Genomic DNA, 19,336 nt, shown 5'->3' on the forward strand with positions numbered 1-19,336 from the left:
CCCCTTGTTTCTAAGTGTAGTTGCTTATTTGGGCTTGTTTCCATAAAAAAAATAAAAAAAATTAAACCAGTGGATCTCAAACATTTTCATGTCATGGACCCCCAAATGAAAAATGCGTTATGCCAGGGAGGGACCCCCATACAAGATTTGTGTTGTTAAAATGTTATTTTTCACCTCTTCTTCAAGATTTTTTTTTTTTAAATAGCCAATGTATTATTATGTTTAAAGGGCGAAGGGCTCGCTTCTTTTCATAGAGCTGATTGCTTGTTTCTCTCGCAAAACCTGGCAACGCTGGCTTCAGTACTGGGAGAGGAGGTGGGCCAGTTGCGTGCCGCCGCTAAGGAGGTTCGGGAGGGAGTTGTCCGGGGTTGTCGTAGCTCAAGTGTCGGACGGACTGTACACACACGTTTCTACTGGGTGTATCCGTACGGAAGGTTCACTCATTCACCGCGACGGACTTGTCTCTTTTTTTTCCCTCATTCTTCTTGCTTTTGACACACAGTCACACACCATGAAGAACTCCTCCGACACGGATGCGAAAAAAAAGACCTAAACCCTGCAACAACCGACGACGTGTTGCAATTTTTTACTGGGAAAACCGAACTAGCAGAGAGAGTCGTGGTTGTCGGTGCGGTGCTGTTTGACTGACTGACACGGACACCCGCCCGGGTGGCACATTACACTGTCTGTGTGTGTGTGGAACTCTGATTTCTTTGATGCTCGGTACTTGATGGATCCACACAGGTCCTCCTGTGTGCTGCTCTGCCCGTCCGTCATGACGTCTGTATAAGTCAAATCGTGTCATCATCGGCATAGCATCATTTCCGAACCGGGTTGGTTGGTGTCGGGAGGGATAATAAAGGAGGTTGAGAGGAAGGATATTATGGGACAGCGAACAGCACCGATGCAGTGGGTCTTGGCAAGGCATCGTCAACATACAGGTGAGTAGTAACAGCAGCAGGATGAGAGAGAGAGAGAGAGAGAGAGAGAGAGAGAGAGAGAGTGGTGCTCATTGCACAGCTATATCCTAAATCAGGGGTCTTCAACGTTTTTCAGCCCAAGGACCCCCTTAGCTGAGAGAGAGATGAAGTAGGGACCCCCTACATGTTGTATAGAATTGTGTTGCAGATTTAATTAAATTGGATATTTCTTTCGCTCTAGTCTACACCAAACCTCCCAAAAATAGCAGATCTACAAGCTCACACGCGAGGCGTTGTGTGCTTGTAGATCGGCTATTTTTGGCTAATCTTCCCCTCACTCCCCTCAGCATCCTATCACACAAAGATTTGGAAGACCCCCCCTGTAGTAACTCTGAGGACCCCCTAGGGGTCCCGGACCCCCTGTTGAAGATCCATGTCCTAATTAATTAATTTAACTCGGACAGTGTACAAATGGAAAGAAATGGAAGGGTCCAATTTGGTTCCAATTGTACTCTCGCAGTTACGAATGGATAAATTAACAATGAGGATTTTGTTGTGTATCTTTTGCTCACTAAACGTGATTGGCCTTTCACCTGTTAAATTCATGTTCATGATGGGTTTTTTTTAAAGAAGGGTGGAGGCCACATTTCCACAAGGCCTAACTTTACAGAAGGTCACTCTAAAGCAGCTGTTCTTCTGAGTCAAATGGATTCGATTTTCATTCAATCCACAGGGCATTCGAATTGTTGTCAATAAACGTCTTGACAAATTTCTTTAAGGCAAATTCCTTCCGAACTGCAGCCATCAACTAATATTATTGCTTTAGTGTAAACTGTTTGTGTTGTTGTACACAGTCCCAGACATTAGTCCAAGGGTCATATATCCAGTACTTGACCGGACTTGCTAATGAGAGATTCCACTAGAAAACGAAATGTCACACCCATTTTCTCATTTTGTCCAGCGAGAAAGAATGTCATTGACATTTGGCTTGTTCACCTTTTCATGTTTTTATATATGATATAATTTGAAAGTAAATATTATATTATATTATTATATACTTGAAGGAAGTTTATAGACTAGAAGCACAGCAGCAACCCTCATGATTCAAAGAGATGGTGGTTTGGTGGAATCTATCATAATACTTTGTTAGAGCATGTATGAGCACAGGATGTATACGGATATTTTGTTAGATACTGCACATATTATATGTACAGAATCTAACAAAATATCCTTTCTAGTTTCTGCCCCTGATCACCTCTCTGTTGTCTGTCTATTATCTGATAATCTTTTTATGGCAACATATGTCTTCTGCATACCAAACATAAAATGCAAAAAGCAAATTAAAAAAAATGTCACAGTCTGACCCTAATTTATTGTGTGTGTGTGTGTGTGTGTGTGTGTGCGTGCGTGTGTGTGTGTGTGTGATTTGATGTCATGACAGACAGACACTGGCAGTGCCTATGTAGTAAGTGTTAGCAGTACGCCTGAGCACTGATCAGTGAATTCCTATTACTTAAAACTAAAAAACTAAAAATCACTCAACTGTGAGTGCAAAAAGGCACTCGAGGTAAGGATTGAGAGAGAAGCAATTAAGATACAGACAGGTGACAAATTAAAGGATAAATTAACATAACGTGTCTTATTAATGTGTTGGGATTTGGGCCACCACAAGCTGCTAGAACAGCTTCAATGCTCATTGTACACATCTCTGGATTGGAACTCTAAAAAAATTGGAACTCTAAAAATGAGTTGGGGGCTGGAACACCAATGAAATATTCCCTCATTTGTTGTTTTGACGATGGTTGGTGAGGAGCAATTTCCAAAGTCTCTTGTATAGGTGTAATATTGGGTTGATAGTGATACCTGGAAACTGTGAAGGCCATAGCATATGATTAATCATTTTCATACTCATCAAACCATTCAGTCCTAATAATTAGACCTTATTGATCCCGTGGGGGAAATTCAGTTTTCAGCTTCACCCTCCTATTTGCTGCTCAAGTAGTCAGACTTAGCGAGCGGGGGGGGGGGGGGGGGGGCAGTTAAGGGTTAAGTGTCTTGCTCAGGGACACCTCGACACATTGCCGGGGCACAGAATCGAACCTGGGACCCTCTGTTTCCCAGGCGGCATCTTATACCTATTCAGCAATGCCCTGTGGATGGGTGGTGCAATGTCATCCTGGAAGTGACCACTCCCGTGAGGACAGAAATGTTTGATCATAGGATAAAGGTGATCATTCAGAGTAACTTTGTATTGATTTGCAGTGACCCTTCCCTTGAATCCCTTGAATCCCTTAAGAGGACAATGGACCCCCCCCCCCCCCCACACACACACACACACACACATAGGGGCGGCCATAGCTGAGTGGTTAGTGAGCCCGCCTAGGGAACCAGCTGGCCCTGGTTGCCCCAGGTTCGATTCCAGGCTATCCCAGCATATGTGCCGATGATATGAAATTTGTCCCTGAGCAAGACTCTTAACCCCAATTGCTCACAGGTTCTCATTGGAAACAAGACCGCAAGGACTTTCATGAACGACCTGTTAAAAGGAATTATCCTTATCCTTACACACACACACACACACACACACACACACACACACACACACACACACACACACACACACACACACACACACACACACACACACACACACACACACACACACACAGCATAACAGAACCGAGGGGTCAAGCATTCAGGCCTTTTTAGTACACCCACTTGTGTAGAATATCTGACCACATTACTTCATCCACATCTCTGTTGAACAGTGCCTATGGTTTTTCTAAAATATGCGTTATTCTTTAATGAGGGGTTTATGCACTGCAACCCTACTATAACATCCTATGTTGCTTGACGGACTGTTCTTGCTGACACAGTATGATCACGTCGTCCTGCATTGACATTCTCAGTCACCTGATGAGGAGTTGCTCCTCTGCTCTGTTTTTCCTTACATATCGCATTAATGCACAAGTATCCCAGTCATCAAATGTGAGCACAATTTTCGATCCAATTTACTGATTTCTGTCCATTATAGATCAAAATGCAGATGTCACTTTAGCCGCTGTTCCTTCCTATTGAAACCCTAGCCAGTTGAGCAGACATTGTGACTGAAGCACCTGCCATCTGTGCCCCAATAATGAACCCTGGAGGGAAGGAACTTAATTTAGATCTTTTTCTCTTGCCATCTTGATCCAAAATCAAGGTCAGGTAGGCCTGTTTAGTATTTTTATACATGCCACAGTGCATGGTAGAATGTTATTGAGTTAATTGTGTATTATGCAGTGCATCTGTAACGAAGCATCTGCATTTATGTTTCTCCATTCATTTGTTCAGGTTTTCTTTAATTTGTCACCTGTCTGTATAAGATAACCTACTGTTAAGAGTATAAACCTCAGTCACCTGATGAGGAGTTGCTCAAGAAGTCAAACTGAGCGAGCGGGGGGCAGTTAAGGGTTACGTTTTTATTTGTGAAATCGGCCAGATATATAAAAATTTAATATGCTTGTCCTGCTTTTAGACTGATTTATACAAGCTGGTGAGCAAGAAAGAGTCTTTCCAATTTATATGCATCATATTTGGCCGACTTGGCCTAATAAAATGCATGACTGAAATCCTTGAATTTAAGACCTGACAGTAGAAAATTAGCAAATCTTTTAAGTCTTATGCTTGAGGTATTCACATGATAAAACTTTCTAGCTTTCCTTTCATCAGATGAAATATGCTTCATTCTGTTCGAGAAATGTCATATTTTAATCACAATGTTAGTCAAAGAGGTATTTTAGGCTGAGGTGAATATCAGCTGTATTGTTTCCACTGTGCTACTGTCTTCACTCTTCAGCATGGCTCTGTCCATGCCAATACGATTAATCTTCCCATGGCGGTCTTTGTGACGGTGGCTATTAGTCCATCCGAACGGCCAAAGTTTATTTGGCTGGGTAGGCATTAACTGCAAAATGTCATTCAGAACGTCTCCGAACTTATTTTGTCTGTCCTTGCACCTCCGAGATGTTCTGACTAGCCGATGAAAGTTTGGCTACTGTGTCTGATTGGTCAGAAGTTGGTCAGACGTTCAAAGTGGGCATGATATATTTTTGTCTTTTTCGGAATTCAACTCAAGACTTCATTCTTCATTCTGCCAGTCGTGATAGTATTCCTGACTGCTGAAGAGGTACTAGTCTAACGAGCCAACCTCCAGGAGGTACAAACACCTCTCTGAATGGCCAAGCGTAAACGCAACCTGTAGCAAGAAACGTCAAAACCTGTGTACTGTATCTCCGTGACAAATGTTCCACAGTGCGTCAGAGGGATACTGTATATACAGGTATTAACCACCGCTTCCATCACTGGCTGTAAACTGCAGACCGACAGAGCAAGCAGCGGTGTTGCTAGGCAGATTAATTGAACTGTATGGGCAGATTACTGAGTAGGGGGTCTGGCGTTCAGAACTCAGAAGTGTTCGGTGGCATTTTTCGGTTAAAATGCTTTCTTCCTCCCTTTTATTGATCTGCCATCCCTTATGAAGCCGAAAAAAGTTAGGTGTCAGTTCAGTTGGACAATTTTGAATTATAGAGCTACAACTATCAATTTCTTTCTTAACAATTATTCTATTGATTACTTGTTCTATTAATCGAATAATTGAGAATTTGAATTACATTTTTTATTAGAAACTAAATTGATTAGTCTGATTATTAACCACTTTAAGCCCTATTTTATAGAATTTTCACACAAGTAGCTGAAATATCCAATCTACAATGTGTGCTTGTAGATCGGCTATTAAGAAAAAAAAACCTCTCTACCTAACTGTTGCATGATTGATTGATTCTTCTGAAGCTTTTTATTGGATGTCTGGTTGTGATTGAGTGGGTTCATAATGACATGATAATAAAAAAATGAAATGTCTATCTAGTGCTGGAATTTAGCAACTGATAATACGAATGTTCATGTCAATTGATTGATTGATTGAATACTTTATTAACAGGTTGCAAAAAGTAGGTACAGAGGTACAGTTATACAATAATGGTAAAAGGATAACACAAAACGCCCAGAGGGCTTGTTTTCATTGTGGTTCTATGTATTCAATTCATCAAGACGTATAAAGACATACAATACTATACAAGAAATCACCAATACTAGGAGCAATAAAAGTAAATTTACAGAAAAACAGTGGGGTGGTATTTGGCAAGCTAGAAGACTTGTCTAGGTCCAGTTGATGGAGAACATAGGCGAGTAGTTTTGATTGTGGCTGGACAAATCATTTAGTAATTATGTGGCTCTTTGAAGATCTGTGTGTGTACACTAACAATTCAAACCTACATACATCATGATCCTCTAATGTGGTGCAACCTGTAATGTGTAGTAATAGACCATTATCACATTTCCGGTTGTGTAGTAAATAGGGATGTCGGCAGATAGTTTTTTGGGTAATTGTTTCACCAATGGAACTTGCACATCGGCATTGACCATTGATGCCATATGACAACAGTGACGATGCCCCTTTTTCACTTTCCCAAATTTTAAGCTCGATTAGCGTTTTTGTGAGTTCTGCGGAATCTGGTAGTTACTGCCCATGGGCTCTGTTGTCACGGTTACGATCTCCACAGGCTATGGGATCTACTATGTTGTCACGGTTACGGTCCCAGCCGGTGGGTGGACTTAGCTCCCGGGGCTACAGTATAGTATATACTTTACACACTCACACACAACGCCACATAGAGAAGACAGCGCTAAAGTTATAAAGGACTTTGAATTAGGAGCGTTGTCCACAGAAACGGGGGGGAGCGCTTTGGATTTCAGGTCCATAGCGCGCATGCCACACAGAGCGTTTATTCACAAACGCAAATGAACGTTGTGTTATTAGCAAAAATGCAAATAGCTTAGCTGAAACAATTTAAGCATGTACACAGCCATGATCAAATGAGCAGCCTCCTCTCCAAAAGTTTAACTAAGCATATATTGTGTACAGAGCACATAACCCAAACTCTGCAAATACTGGGGGGGTCTGATAAAACAAATATCAAATATCAAATATCCAAATATTGATTCAAGCTACTTTAAAAACGGTCTGGGGTGCACTCAAAAGCCTGAGTAGACGTTGAAATGACCCCAGACGTGTTAAGTGAAATATCCCTTTAACCCTAGTCTCGCGAGCCAGGCTGTTGCTTCCCACAATTTTCAAATGCTTCGGTCATACAGTCTGGAACACGGAAGCTCTAAAAACGATAAAGCGAAAAAAATGTGAATGTGTCTTTACAGTCGTGCAAATTTTATTTGAATATAAATCAAAATCATCTAAGCATATATAGCTTGCTGCTTAGCAGAAATGGACATAAAAAATGATATAAAGATATTTTAAGATATATTTTGTGAGCGGGAATGACAAACAAACGTCTCGGATTTCGGGAGGTGTAGTTCCAGACTCTATAAAGCATTTGGAGATTGTTGAATAGTTGTCTGGCTACGCGAGACTACTTTAACCCCTACCTGCTGAGCAGGTTGGTGCTGTGCATGGTTTCCTCTGCCGTTGGTGTGTGTGAATGGGTGAAAGCAATGCATTGTGAGCTTGTAGATCTGCTATTTCCAGGCACCGTCGGGTCATATGTGTGTAATGGTCATTTTTGTAGTCTTTTTGGCGACACTATTGGTAGCTAGCTATCTGGTTATTACAGAACTATAACTATGATTCCCTTAGTCCGTTTGTCTCGCTGGAAGCACACCCCCAAACACAGCATGGTTTGAGCTGCTGGGCTCCATCAGAGTCCACAAGCGGACATGCCGCTCCACCAGATCATGCATATCTCAGTAGTAGGAACATTTACTCTCTGACAAATGATATCAATTAAAAAAGTCTCATGCCAAGTACGTGCGGTGAACAAGCAAACTCAAAACTAGAATACATACTTAAAAAGAGCATCGCAATTCATTCACCGATTTGAGTCACAAGTTGTGTCGATAATTAACTGTAGCAAGATGCATCGTTACATCCGTAGTCAATGTTCAAGTAAACTTTTAGAGCGCTTATCTCCACCAGGCTGGGTTGTCTAGCCAGGGCTATGTAAGTAGCAGGTTGCATCCGCCAGGCCAGGGAGGAACATCTATCTAAAAATTGCATAAACCTCTGTGTGTGTGTATGTATATATGTATGTATGTATGTCAGGCTTGGGCACCATCCGACCGAATGACTTCAAACTTGGAGTGTGTGTCCCAGATGACCCAGGGATGGGAATTTGGTCAAACCAACTTTTTCTGAGAACCGAAAAACCATGAATATCTTTCCGTGGCGAGGATGCACCGAATCTCTATGAACAACTTGCATCGACTTGCAAAATAGTAGAAAATCTAGTTTTTCTTTCTTAAAGATAATGTTTTTGGCTTTTTTATGCCTTCATTGATAGTAGGTTGACAGTAAATGGAGAGAGAGAGATGGGGAGTGACATGCAGCAAAGGTCGTCGGGAGCGGAACTCGAACCCGCGAAGCGCTGGCAGGCTATTTTGGAGCCTAGGTGCCCGTGCCCGGACCGCTACGCCAGCGATCCGGGCCGTAGAAAATCTAGTCATCCAAGGAATCCAGGGAAAGGGGAATTTTGATTGTCCGACCTACAGTGCAAGAGTTATAGACCAAAACATAAAGTGGCCTGGTATAGCACCACCACGAGGCCAATTTGAAACATTTGGTGTGGAGCGTCTTCCTTGGCCTACTAGCAGTGTGCACGAAAAGTTTAATGCTGGTTTCTGTGATTAGCTGTGCACTGCGCACTCACACACACACATACACACACACACAGTGGTGAAAAACGAATCTCCACCTCCAGGCCTGGTGTAGATCAGAACAATTGAGTAGAAAGAGTCAATGAGGGGTCCGAAACACTACAGGTCACATGGTTCATGTATCATATTATGCTTCATCAGTACCCGTTATGAGGATTCAATATTTGGTTGTTATCTCTGAGCACACCAAAACAAATTGATATCAGCTGTAACTTGGTTTTGGGAATAAATGATTAAATATTGTATAAAATGTGAATAGTTCCACAGACATATGAATTGGATTAGACTGCTACCGAAAGATTGGAAGAGCACATTATGACAACTTTGCTGAACATTAAACATTCGCTAGATCGCTACAGTGCTGCAGTGCTCTGCTTATATTATCACTCCAACTGACAGGAAAGAGAATGGAGTGTGGGAAGAGGTAAAAGGGATTTGAGTGGGTGGCAATGGGAGGAAAAGCTGGAGAAAGAGGCAGAGGGAGAGTGGGAGTGAGTGGCACATGGCTTTCAGTCTAAAAATGGAAGAGCAACTCGGAGCCAAAACCAGGATCTGGATTAGCTAGATAAGAAGAGAGAGGAGGAGAGGAGAGCGGAGGATGGAAGAGAACATACAGTATAGGTTGCCTCAGTCCTGAAATGGTGCAGTAGCATACTGCTCGTTTCATGCTCATAAGTGTTGCCCGAAAATATGAATACTGAATGAGCGTGTGGGTAGAGCAAGGGAGGAGACGAGAATACGTACAGAAAGAAGGCAAAAGAAGCGGGAGAGATTTCAGTGTAGAATAGATAGATAGTACTATGGATGGAGAGAGAGAGGGTAGGCAGTAGAAAGGAGGAAGAGAGGCACAATCTGATCTGAGCTGAGAGTAACTATGACCCAGGCGGAGAGAGGATAAGGCTGAAGCTGGGGGTAATGCATGACCGAGAGAAGAGGAGATGGAGAGCGAGACGGGTCCATACTGCAACCACACCACTGCCAGCCTGGCTTAGCACATCACTGACTGAACAAAATATCAATACACAATATGCCTAGAATCCCTCACAATACCTTACCGCATGCCAAGGTGACACGCTAGGAGTCCGTACTCCTCAGCCCTCCTTGCCATTTTACTAGGCAATATGTTGGCGCTGTCCCTTTCTCCCTTGACAGTACTGTACATTTAACATTTCACAACCATGTGCCCTAGGACAGCAATATGTTACAAGTCTCTTTAGTCAATGTTGGCGCCTTTGTTGTTAATTTACAAGAGCCGATATAGCCGAACGACAGTTGTCTGTCCTGACCCGTGTTAGTCCTACATTCAATGTACAGTAACACTGACGCTCAGACACAAAGACACCAAGCCTTATAGTACACGTTCTGATTTATGACTGCAGAAATGTCATCAGGGCTGATTCCTGATTGTCTATAAAACATAATGATCTCTAGGGCATGATTTAGAATGCATGGCGTGTAGGCTGACTGAACTGTGGATTGAGTTATATGTACGGTACTAGTGAGATGTTAAAATTCTGACTTGCCCACAGGCATGAACGATTTAAGGAGGCAGGAGGAATTGATTTGTACTATATGGTTTAAGGTCGGTACTTGTTGAGTCATTTCCTCCAAGTGGTGAAATGGAAAGTCTGGTCATGCATTGTTCCCTTTTGCAGGAAATTACTTTTTCTCTTTGTGCATAATCATACTAGTGAATATTCCAAAGCATCTAATGCATGCAAAGATATTTAATGACAGGTGCAGCTGGAAAATACTGCCAGTCATCCATTTAGGCTGCATAATGAATCTGGCATTGGGTCTATAATGCAAGAATGCAAATGCAGGTGCAACCAGAATTTTTTTATCTGAAAATCAGTTCTAAAACTAACAGGCATCCAGTATACTGCAGATACAGTGGCAGTTATCCTGTCCTCAGATTGTTGTCAAAAGCCCTTCTGCTGCATTTTGTACTAATACTAGAAGGTGGAGTTCTGTGTGGTAAAAGATAAGCAATACCTGAAGGTCGGTACACACCAGGAGCGCCCCGAATCAACGATAGAAAAAATATTTCACATCAAACTTGTATTTTGGTGATGCCTCATTCATACAGTTTGATGATTTTTTTCACGCTGAAAAACCAACCACGCTTTGAAAAACATACTGTATGTCGTTTCATCGCCTCGTTATAATCACACATGTACTCCTAACACAAATAGCAGTTTAAATTAATGCAAAATAATCACTCCTGGTGAGTTTGGACCTTTTTAGATAATCTTTGTCAGGAAAGCCAGACTGATTTACTCTTTTTACCTAATTGCCAAAACAGAGGTCCTTATCAAAAACCACACCCAGATTTCTAACCATAGGCTTATGTTTTCTTTTCATAAATATTTCCAGTATTATTTTGAATCTCCTTTGGGAAACCAACTTGAAAGCCATCTTTTACTGAGCAGAAGGAACTTTCAGCATTTTATGACAGGGTGGCATTATATCCATTCTGTTATGCAGAATGACACACAATCTATGTATTTATAAATTCTGAACCATACAGCAACCTCAATAGTTAAATACTAGGGCTGCAAAACGTCGCCTTGCTAAACTAATGGCCTATGTCATTTTTTAAAAGTTTTTCAGGAAAAATAAAAAACTGATACAAAACTATATGATATTTCTTAATCATTTCACCCAAAATGTTTATAACTAATTATGACTATTTAAATAGAAATAACACTGTCTGTCAGTTATGTAACATAAGAGATTTAAATAGGATTACATCTGACTTAGGCAACAAACAAAAAAAATGTAATGGCCTAAGTCACAAAACCATGTGACTTAGGCATAAAAAAGGCCTATTTTGGCCTAAGTCACACTAGGGAGTTAGGCCATTATACTAAAAGGGGAGTGAACAGCATGATCGTTTTCAATTAGGAGATGGCCGATTTTACCAGAGGTGGCCAGTGTCATGACGAGCTGACTTAGGCAAAAATATCATTTTCCTCAAAAAATGACTTAGGCCATTAGTTTAGCAAGGTGACGAAATGATATGTCAACAAGCGACAGGATGTACATGGAAGGAGGGCCCAGAATTGGCCCTTGTGGAACAACATGTTTGAGTTGTGCTCAAGTAAAACATAAAAGAGAAAGTTTTGTTGTCAAGGTAGGATTTAAATACAGTGTTTTAAGTCCAGCATGTATGTAGTTCACATCAAGCCGCCTCACCCTACAGAAACAGGAGATAGGCTCCTGCCCTATATGGGCCACATGGCTCGGGAACGGTTGGTTGTTTAAATCTTGTGGCCAATTATAGTCCTATACGATTTTCCAGGCGATTTAGCAGAATGTTGTGATTGACTGTGTCGACTGGTTACACTAAGGTTATTGACTGTAAATCTTAGATCAAGGAGATTCAGGACTTAGAAGTCTCTTTGGCTGGCAGTAGGAAGGGGAGAGCAGTCTCTGAAATTGAGTGTCCATCAAAAAATGTTGTAATTCAAATGGGAGTTTGACTGAGTGAAAACAATATTTTCTTTCTCGATGGTACTGTATCAGATGTCGATTAGCTGTTTAGGATTTGATTTTTTATTACGATTTGATGGAATGAATATGATGTAATTTGAATTATCGCAATTTCTGGAAATATGGCACACATGTTTGCAGCCTTTCTGATACAAAAAAAATCATAAGATTCCATAAGCTCAGGTGGCGTGGGGTAAAGTTCCTCTTCACCACTGCAGAATCCTCCTCTGTGCCTCCAGCTTGACCGGCATCCATACAAACACAATTGGCCCTGTTTGCTGGACAGGAGGGCAACCTTTGTCGCTATACCAGCGACTCCTACAGACTGGCTGGGCGCCTGTCAGTGGTGGGTGATGAACTGTGAGGAGTAGGGTGTTCCCCCAGCTGCGCTACAGCCTCCCATTTAAGCTCCTCACTGTGGCAGGTGAACCATTAGTAGACTGATGTCATACTCATGAATTGAGTACGATGGACCACAATGGAAACGAGTCCCTGGGGATTTTTGTGTTATCCTTTTAGCATAACCTTTGACTGTACCTGTACTGTTAATCGTGTAATAAAGTATTCAATCAATCAAAGCAGAGACAAGACTACACACAAGTGTGAGGGGAATTCGGGAATTGGCATAACGACTAAATTAGGAGAAAGGGGGTGGGGATTATTGTCAATTCTAAAATATAAAAAAGAAAAAAATTGGATGTAATTTATTTGCTTTCCATTTTCTTCTGCCTTTCTACATTCACTCTTCACGGCTCGTGTGTGAATGCTAAACAAAGGTAGGCACTTTAGGCCTTGCCTTTCTGACCATAAAGCAATTTACACTGTAAAGCACACTTACATGTAAATTCAACTTCCCTCAATAAAATGTTTGCTTCCCTTAGAATTTATGTTGGCAAAGCTCACTGTCATGAATAACATTAAGCAATTGTAACAGTCTGCTCATTACCAATTACAATAAACATACATAGCCTTGGTAACCCGCTGAACATGATGCTAGTATGTTGCAGGTACTTATCCCCAATCCAACCTGGGATTGAACCCTGACCTCCAAGTTTCAGGGCGGACACTCTAACCACGAGGTCACTGAGCCGGTCACAATATTGCATATATTGCATTTTTACTTTGCTGCAGTGAGGCTAGTGACATTCAATGTGTGTCTTCAAACCGGTTTTTATTATCTGCTGTATTTGCCTAAGGCAGATGCAGTAGGCTTAGACTATTTGTTTGACCCTCTTGAGTGGTCGTAACTGTTGAATGACATGTAGAGAAAGTTAAATAAGAACGATGCACTGTCTGGGTGACAACGTGACAGCACTGAAGAGTCTTGCTCTGTGTATGATTGAAATTGCTGTAGCAACTATTCTTGTGTAACTAGTTCCTTTCGAACTCCATTCTGAGCAGAGGATAACACCTGATGTAATTCAGGTGTAACAGTTCTTAATAATAACTTACAGAATGAACAAACAACTAGCCAAATTGTCACGCTAACAAACAACTAATGAATGGTTAAAAGGTGTACACGTGTACATTTTCATTGACTGAATACTTTAGTGCAGGCAGTACAACGGGTTAAAAACACTCCAAATGGATGACACAAAAAGACAAAGTCTAGTGTCCATTGTGCTCCATTAAACATTCAGCACTAAAACATCTGGACAAAACAACAGTGCAACAAAAAAAACTACACACAAATATAGAAAATCTAAACATACTGTTTAAATTCATGATTTACCGGTACCGGTAACAATAAAGTGTAACCGATATGGCAGAATACGAGATAAGATAAGATAAGATAATAAGATGAGAGAAGGCTAACATACTCCATCCTGCTGACAGCTGTTTAGCAGAATTGAGATCATCACAGTTTGACTTGATATGCTGTTGCTGCAGGAGACCTGCTGCAGGAATGATATCTCAGCAGCACCGCTGTAGGGGACAGAGCAGCATAATTTGCTTAGCTATATTTCATCATCATTAAATGACTCGTGTCAGATGGTGTCTCGCGTGCCCTGGCCTGATGCAGTTCAGTGGGTCTGTCCAAAGACTAGGCCAATGATGGCAGAATGGAAGCCCTGTCATTGTTGCATCATTGTTGTTGTTACATCACATGGGTACGGTCCTGCCACACAGCAGCACACTGTGTCGAGCACAAAAGCGTTTTCTCACATGCAGTGACTTGTCACAGGCATTCCATAAAACACATGTCAGATTCACAGATAGAACTGCAGGCTGTGTGGGTAGTGTGAGTGTAGTTTATGACTCATAAAGAGGATAAAACGGGGAGAAAACACATTGGCCTAGTAGTCTATCCTACGTGGCAAGTTTAATATCGAGGTTAATAAAGAAGCTCTGATATCTGGTTTGTGCTTTGAAGCAGCTTGATGCATTTGAGCTTGAGCTCAATATGTTAAGGTTGTTTGAAGATACGTTTTAGATGTCCTTGGATATTTGTGTACGTTATTAATGTGCCCTGAACTGATTGCTGGACATTTCATTATCTCTGTATTAATCATCTGTTTTACAGTACCAGCTGCATAAGAATTTATTCAGCATGCTTCCCTGAACATATTACTCATGGTTTAATTCTCTTTGATCATGATGTCAAGATTTGTTGTCGCTCAGGAGCTATTAGTACATTAGTATTGCACATAACAAAGGATAATCTATTGTTTTTTTGTGATAAAAATATTTTTATCCTTTGCCGTTGATAAACAGTATACATTCAACACTTTTTACACCCCACCCCCCCACAACCCACACACACAAACACCCTCAGCCCTCCAAAGATTATTTTTTTATTGTTTCTGTAGCTTGCTTTTCTGGGTTGTTGGTTATAGCTAAACATGATAACACTTGAGCTAACTGTAGCTCTGTTGAGCCCAAAAGCCTTTCTGTGACAATGGTTGACTGTCACCAGAAGAGGAGTAGTAGTTGTACTACTACAAAACCAGCAAAGCAAGGGTTGTTGTTAGTTAAGCTGTGAAATGATTGTGAAACTATTGATGCACTACTATATCATCAAAACACAAAACCATTAAACCCCATAGACCATATTCACACGGCGGCCATATTGGAATTTAACATTGAAAGTGCCGCCACCCGGGGTGGCTACTTTCATTGACTTCATAGAAACATGGCCGCCGTGTGAATATGGTCTATATCGTCCCTGTTGGGTGGAAACCTTGTATGTCCAAGGACCAAAACCTTTCTGGAAATGGAAAAAAGAACCTGTGTTCCAATGAATCTAATGTACCGTAGTTATTATTTAGTTGCATGCTCTTGTTGATACTTTTCATTATTTAAATATTTATAAAACCCCCAGACACTCTTAAGTTAAATTCCTAAAACAACCAAAGGGTTCTCTGTTGAGTACTCTACATATTAATCAATAATAATATCTCAGATTTATATAGCACTTTTCTAAGTGCTCAGAGTCACCTTACATGCTGGGGTTAAGACAAAAATTAATTAAACTTTATTAGGGAAAATAAACAAAACAATAAAATACATTTTGTCTAAGAGTAAAAACAGTAAAACAAGGAGTTGAGAGCTTAGCTGGAGAAAGCCGTATTGAAGAGGTGGGTTTTGAGGGTTTGTAAGGAAGGAAGAGAGGAAGGGGGCGACTTTAAAAAAAAATAAAATATGATTTGTACTTTATTTTTCTTCTTTTTAGACAAACATACAGAGAATTTTCTTTCAACATTGATGCAAGTATAGGGAGGGGGCGACTTTGATGTGGTTGGAGGAGTCAGGGAGTGCATTCCAAAGGGAGGGCATCTGCAAATTAAACCTCTGCTGTGCCTAAGTGCATCTGCTAATGTCCTCCTCAGTAATAGATGAACAGTACTACTAATAAGCTGTTTTCCCGGGGTGATGGATGGAATGCCCTTGAGGAGGACAGTGCTATTGAGAGGGTTGCAGGGTTGATGATGGCCAACTGAATGTTGTCAGAGGTCAATTATTATGACTGACTGGCTGACTGGACTTGGACACAGATCTGGCTGTGGTCGCAACCCTAATAGCCTGAATTTGATAAATGTGATGTGCAAGTATGTGTACATACATATACATTATACACAGTAATACATACTGTATACTATACAGTATATCTGTACCAAATTATCACTATAAACTGTTATCATAGCAATCAACTACTAGTACTTACTGTACATGGGACCTGTAGTCACCACCATCGTTCAACATGGGCTACGACAAATGCTGGGTCATAGTTTGCTCATATACCCATAGCGTTATTTATTCTCAAAATAAACTAGAAAATAGGATTTGGACAATTAACTTAATTAACTGTCAACTAGAAACTGCCCCGGCAAACAAAATAGTAGTTGCACTAGAATTATGGAGAGGAACAGTAGGGAGTTTTCTGAAAACATTACGCAGCCATTCTGTCAATCGTCAAAGGTTGTGGTTTTCTGCTCTGTGTCTTGTAGTTCCTTTGAACAATGCATAAACTCCGGTGTCTCAGGCGTAAATTGATGAGCTTGCACTGACCAATCAGCAAGCTTACCTCTCTGTCCTTTTATTGCACTCTTCCCCCAGGGAAAATAAAGGTTTGGCATGTAGCCATGTTGAATATTAATATTTATTATATCGGCTCATTTGTGATAGATTAGATTACATAAATATACACCACAATTAAAACACCCAGCAAAGTACTTAAATTCTACAACAGGTAAGCTGATTCTAAATTTTAAAAGGGTCTTTCAAAAGAAAGTAATGTCCTCCTGTGTGTGTGTGTGTGTGTGTGTGTGTGTGTGTGTGTGTGTGTGTGTGTGTGTGTGTGTGTGTGTGTGTGTGTGTGTGTGTGTGTGTGTGTGTGTGTGTGTGTGTGTGTGTGTGTGTGTGTGTGTGTGTGTGTGTGTGTGTGTGTGTGTGTGTGTGTGTGTGTGTGTGTGTGTGTGTGTGTGTGTGTGTGTGCGCGCGCGCATATTCATGGATGGGCATTAGCAATCCAGTTCGACCAGGTGAGGTGGATCGGGATAGATACAGGTGTTTTCAAAGGTAGTTGTAACGACTATACTGTAGTGTACTGTAGGTACCCAGAGAAGTTTATTTTTGTCATTCATGTCAATGTAGTAGAACATTTTTAGTTCTACCAAAGTGGAATATCGCTCCAAGGGCAGGGAGCTCCATGCTAGTTTGCAGATTGGGTTGATAATTTCTAATTGTTCCCAATTAAAGTTGGAATGTAATTTCCACATGTGAAGTCCCTGTAGTCATATTGTAACAGTAGGCCTAGAGGGGGGCACTGATAACACTGTCCCTAGTGGTCCAGTCCAGACTCTCCTGCATCTGTGAAATCTGCTACACTTCATTAGCCTGATTGATTTGGCCTAAATGAGATGGGGGGTTGTTTTCAAGCCCCCCCCCCCCCCCCATCACCCCTTTTTGCCTGCTTTTCCTCCCACTGTCCTCTTTAATGTGACTCAAAGTTTTATAAGAAGTTGTGTGGTAGTGAACCTTTCCTCATGGCCTTATCTTACATAAAGTAGATACTGTAAACTTTAGAGTACCGTTCTATGTGCTAATTTGGCTGTTGACGGACATTTTCACATGACGAATGCACGTTCAGGGCATGGCTGCCCTTTGGAGCGAGTGGCTCTTCAAAGCGGGCCGGTTCTGGAGAACCACTCATCCGATCGACTTCACACTCAACACTGCACTTCCTTGGGTCCTTTGTCCTTGGTTTGTTTGATGTGTGCAATAGTAGGGTGGTCGAATACAGACAGCTTCTATGTGTCTGGCATTGTTGTTACTTGTTTAGGATCACTTGTCATTAGAGCTGCAACTAGCGATTATCTATCTTTTTCAATTGATAGAATACAAAGCATGTTTAAAAATATATATATATTTAAAAAATATATATATTAACAAATCGATTTACCACTTCAGCCCTGTTTACTTTGATGCAAAAATTGTGACATTTTAACAGATCTACAAGCTCACTCATCACGATGCGTTGTGAACTCATAGATCTACTATTTTCACTATATTTGAAAGCTTTTGAAATGTGTGGAAGAGTTTTGCCTATAACGACATGACCCAGCCAAATGGAAATGTAATTTTGATTTATATGTTCCGATGTTCAATGCCAAAAACACAATTCAATCGTTATTCGCAATTATTTGTGACAATTGATCAAGTTTGAAAAAAGTGCCGATGTGACCAAAGAGGTTAACATAGGAGGTGCATAGGACAAAAAGAGGGGCCAAATGCAAATAATGAAAGACACCGTCCAGGACTTATTTTAACAAACAACGTTTCGGTCCTTAGACCAGTGGTTCTCAAACTTTTTCACGTCAAGGACCCACAAATTGATAAATATTTGGCCGCGGACCCCCATCTGAAAACGTGTTGTGCCAGGGACCCCCAAAAGCAAAGATTTGTCTTCAAAATGTTCAAGATTTTTGAAAAATAATACAAGCTCACATGAATAGCCAACGTATAAAAGGTTAAAGTTGTTAAAATGATTACAATGCTATATTAACTACTTATGCTGGGGACCCCCTGGTACCCCAAATAGGACCCTGGGGGTCCCCGGACCCCACTTTGAGAACCAATGCCTTAGACCTTCATCAGGACAAACGTTTCCACATTTCCTCTATCTCAAATGGGAATAGTTTGTAAAGCGTGTTAATTAAATGCAGTTGACAAATGCAGTGTGTGATGTGACTTTTACAGTGACTGTAGTGCTGAAGGGTGAAGCAAGGTGGATGCGGCAAAATGCTCATGATTAAAAGGGGGGAAATTAACACTTTAGACATGTGTGTTGAAGAGCTGTGGTACAATAGAATAGCCTTAAAGTATTGTACCCACCCTTTTAATGCTGACCTACTTTATTTATTTCTAGGCATACTTCCCCTCTATACTTAGATTTTGGCACACTGTCACATTAAAAGGTCTTTTCAGACCACTTTATTCAGTGGCAAGTAGGGCTGGGCAATTAACCGAAAATATAGAAACCGATATTTAGAACCAATAACTGACTTAATGTAGTGTTAATCAAATCAAATTGTGAAAAAAAATCAAATAGATTTTTTATAAATCAACTAGTCTCTGAATAATCGTTGACAATGTATTATACTTTGTTGTTCAATGGTGGAATGCAAAAATAGTGAAAATAGCCGATCTGCTATATT

The 19,336-nt window shown here is 40.9% G+C and overlaps 1 protein-coding gene across 1 annotated transcript in view; it reads left to right on the plus strand.

The window, feature by feature from the left end:
* The first annotated feature begins 322 nt into the window (after positions 1-322).
* Positions 323-19,336, plus strand: part of dagla (diacylglycerol lipase, alpha) — a 46,443-nt gene continuing 27,429 nt past the window's right edge. The window contains exon 1 of the mRNA XM_080434517.1: positions 323-941. The gene's annotated coding sequence lies outside the window, so the exon portion shown is untranslated. The remainder of the gene's footprint in view (positions 942-19,336) is intronic.

Source organism: Gymnoscopelus braueri (assembly GCF_963280865.1).
Source record: "Gymnoscopelus braueri genome assembly, chromosome: 1".
Taxonomy (NCBI): Eukaryota; Metazoa; Chordata; class Actinopteri; order Myctophiformes; family Myctophidae; genus Gymnoscopelus; species Gymnoscopelus braueri.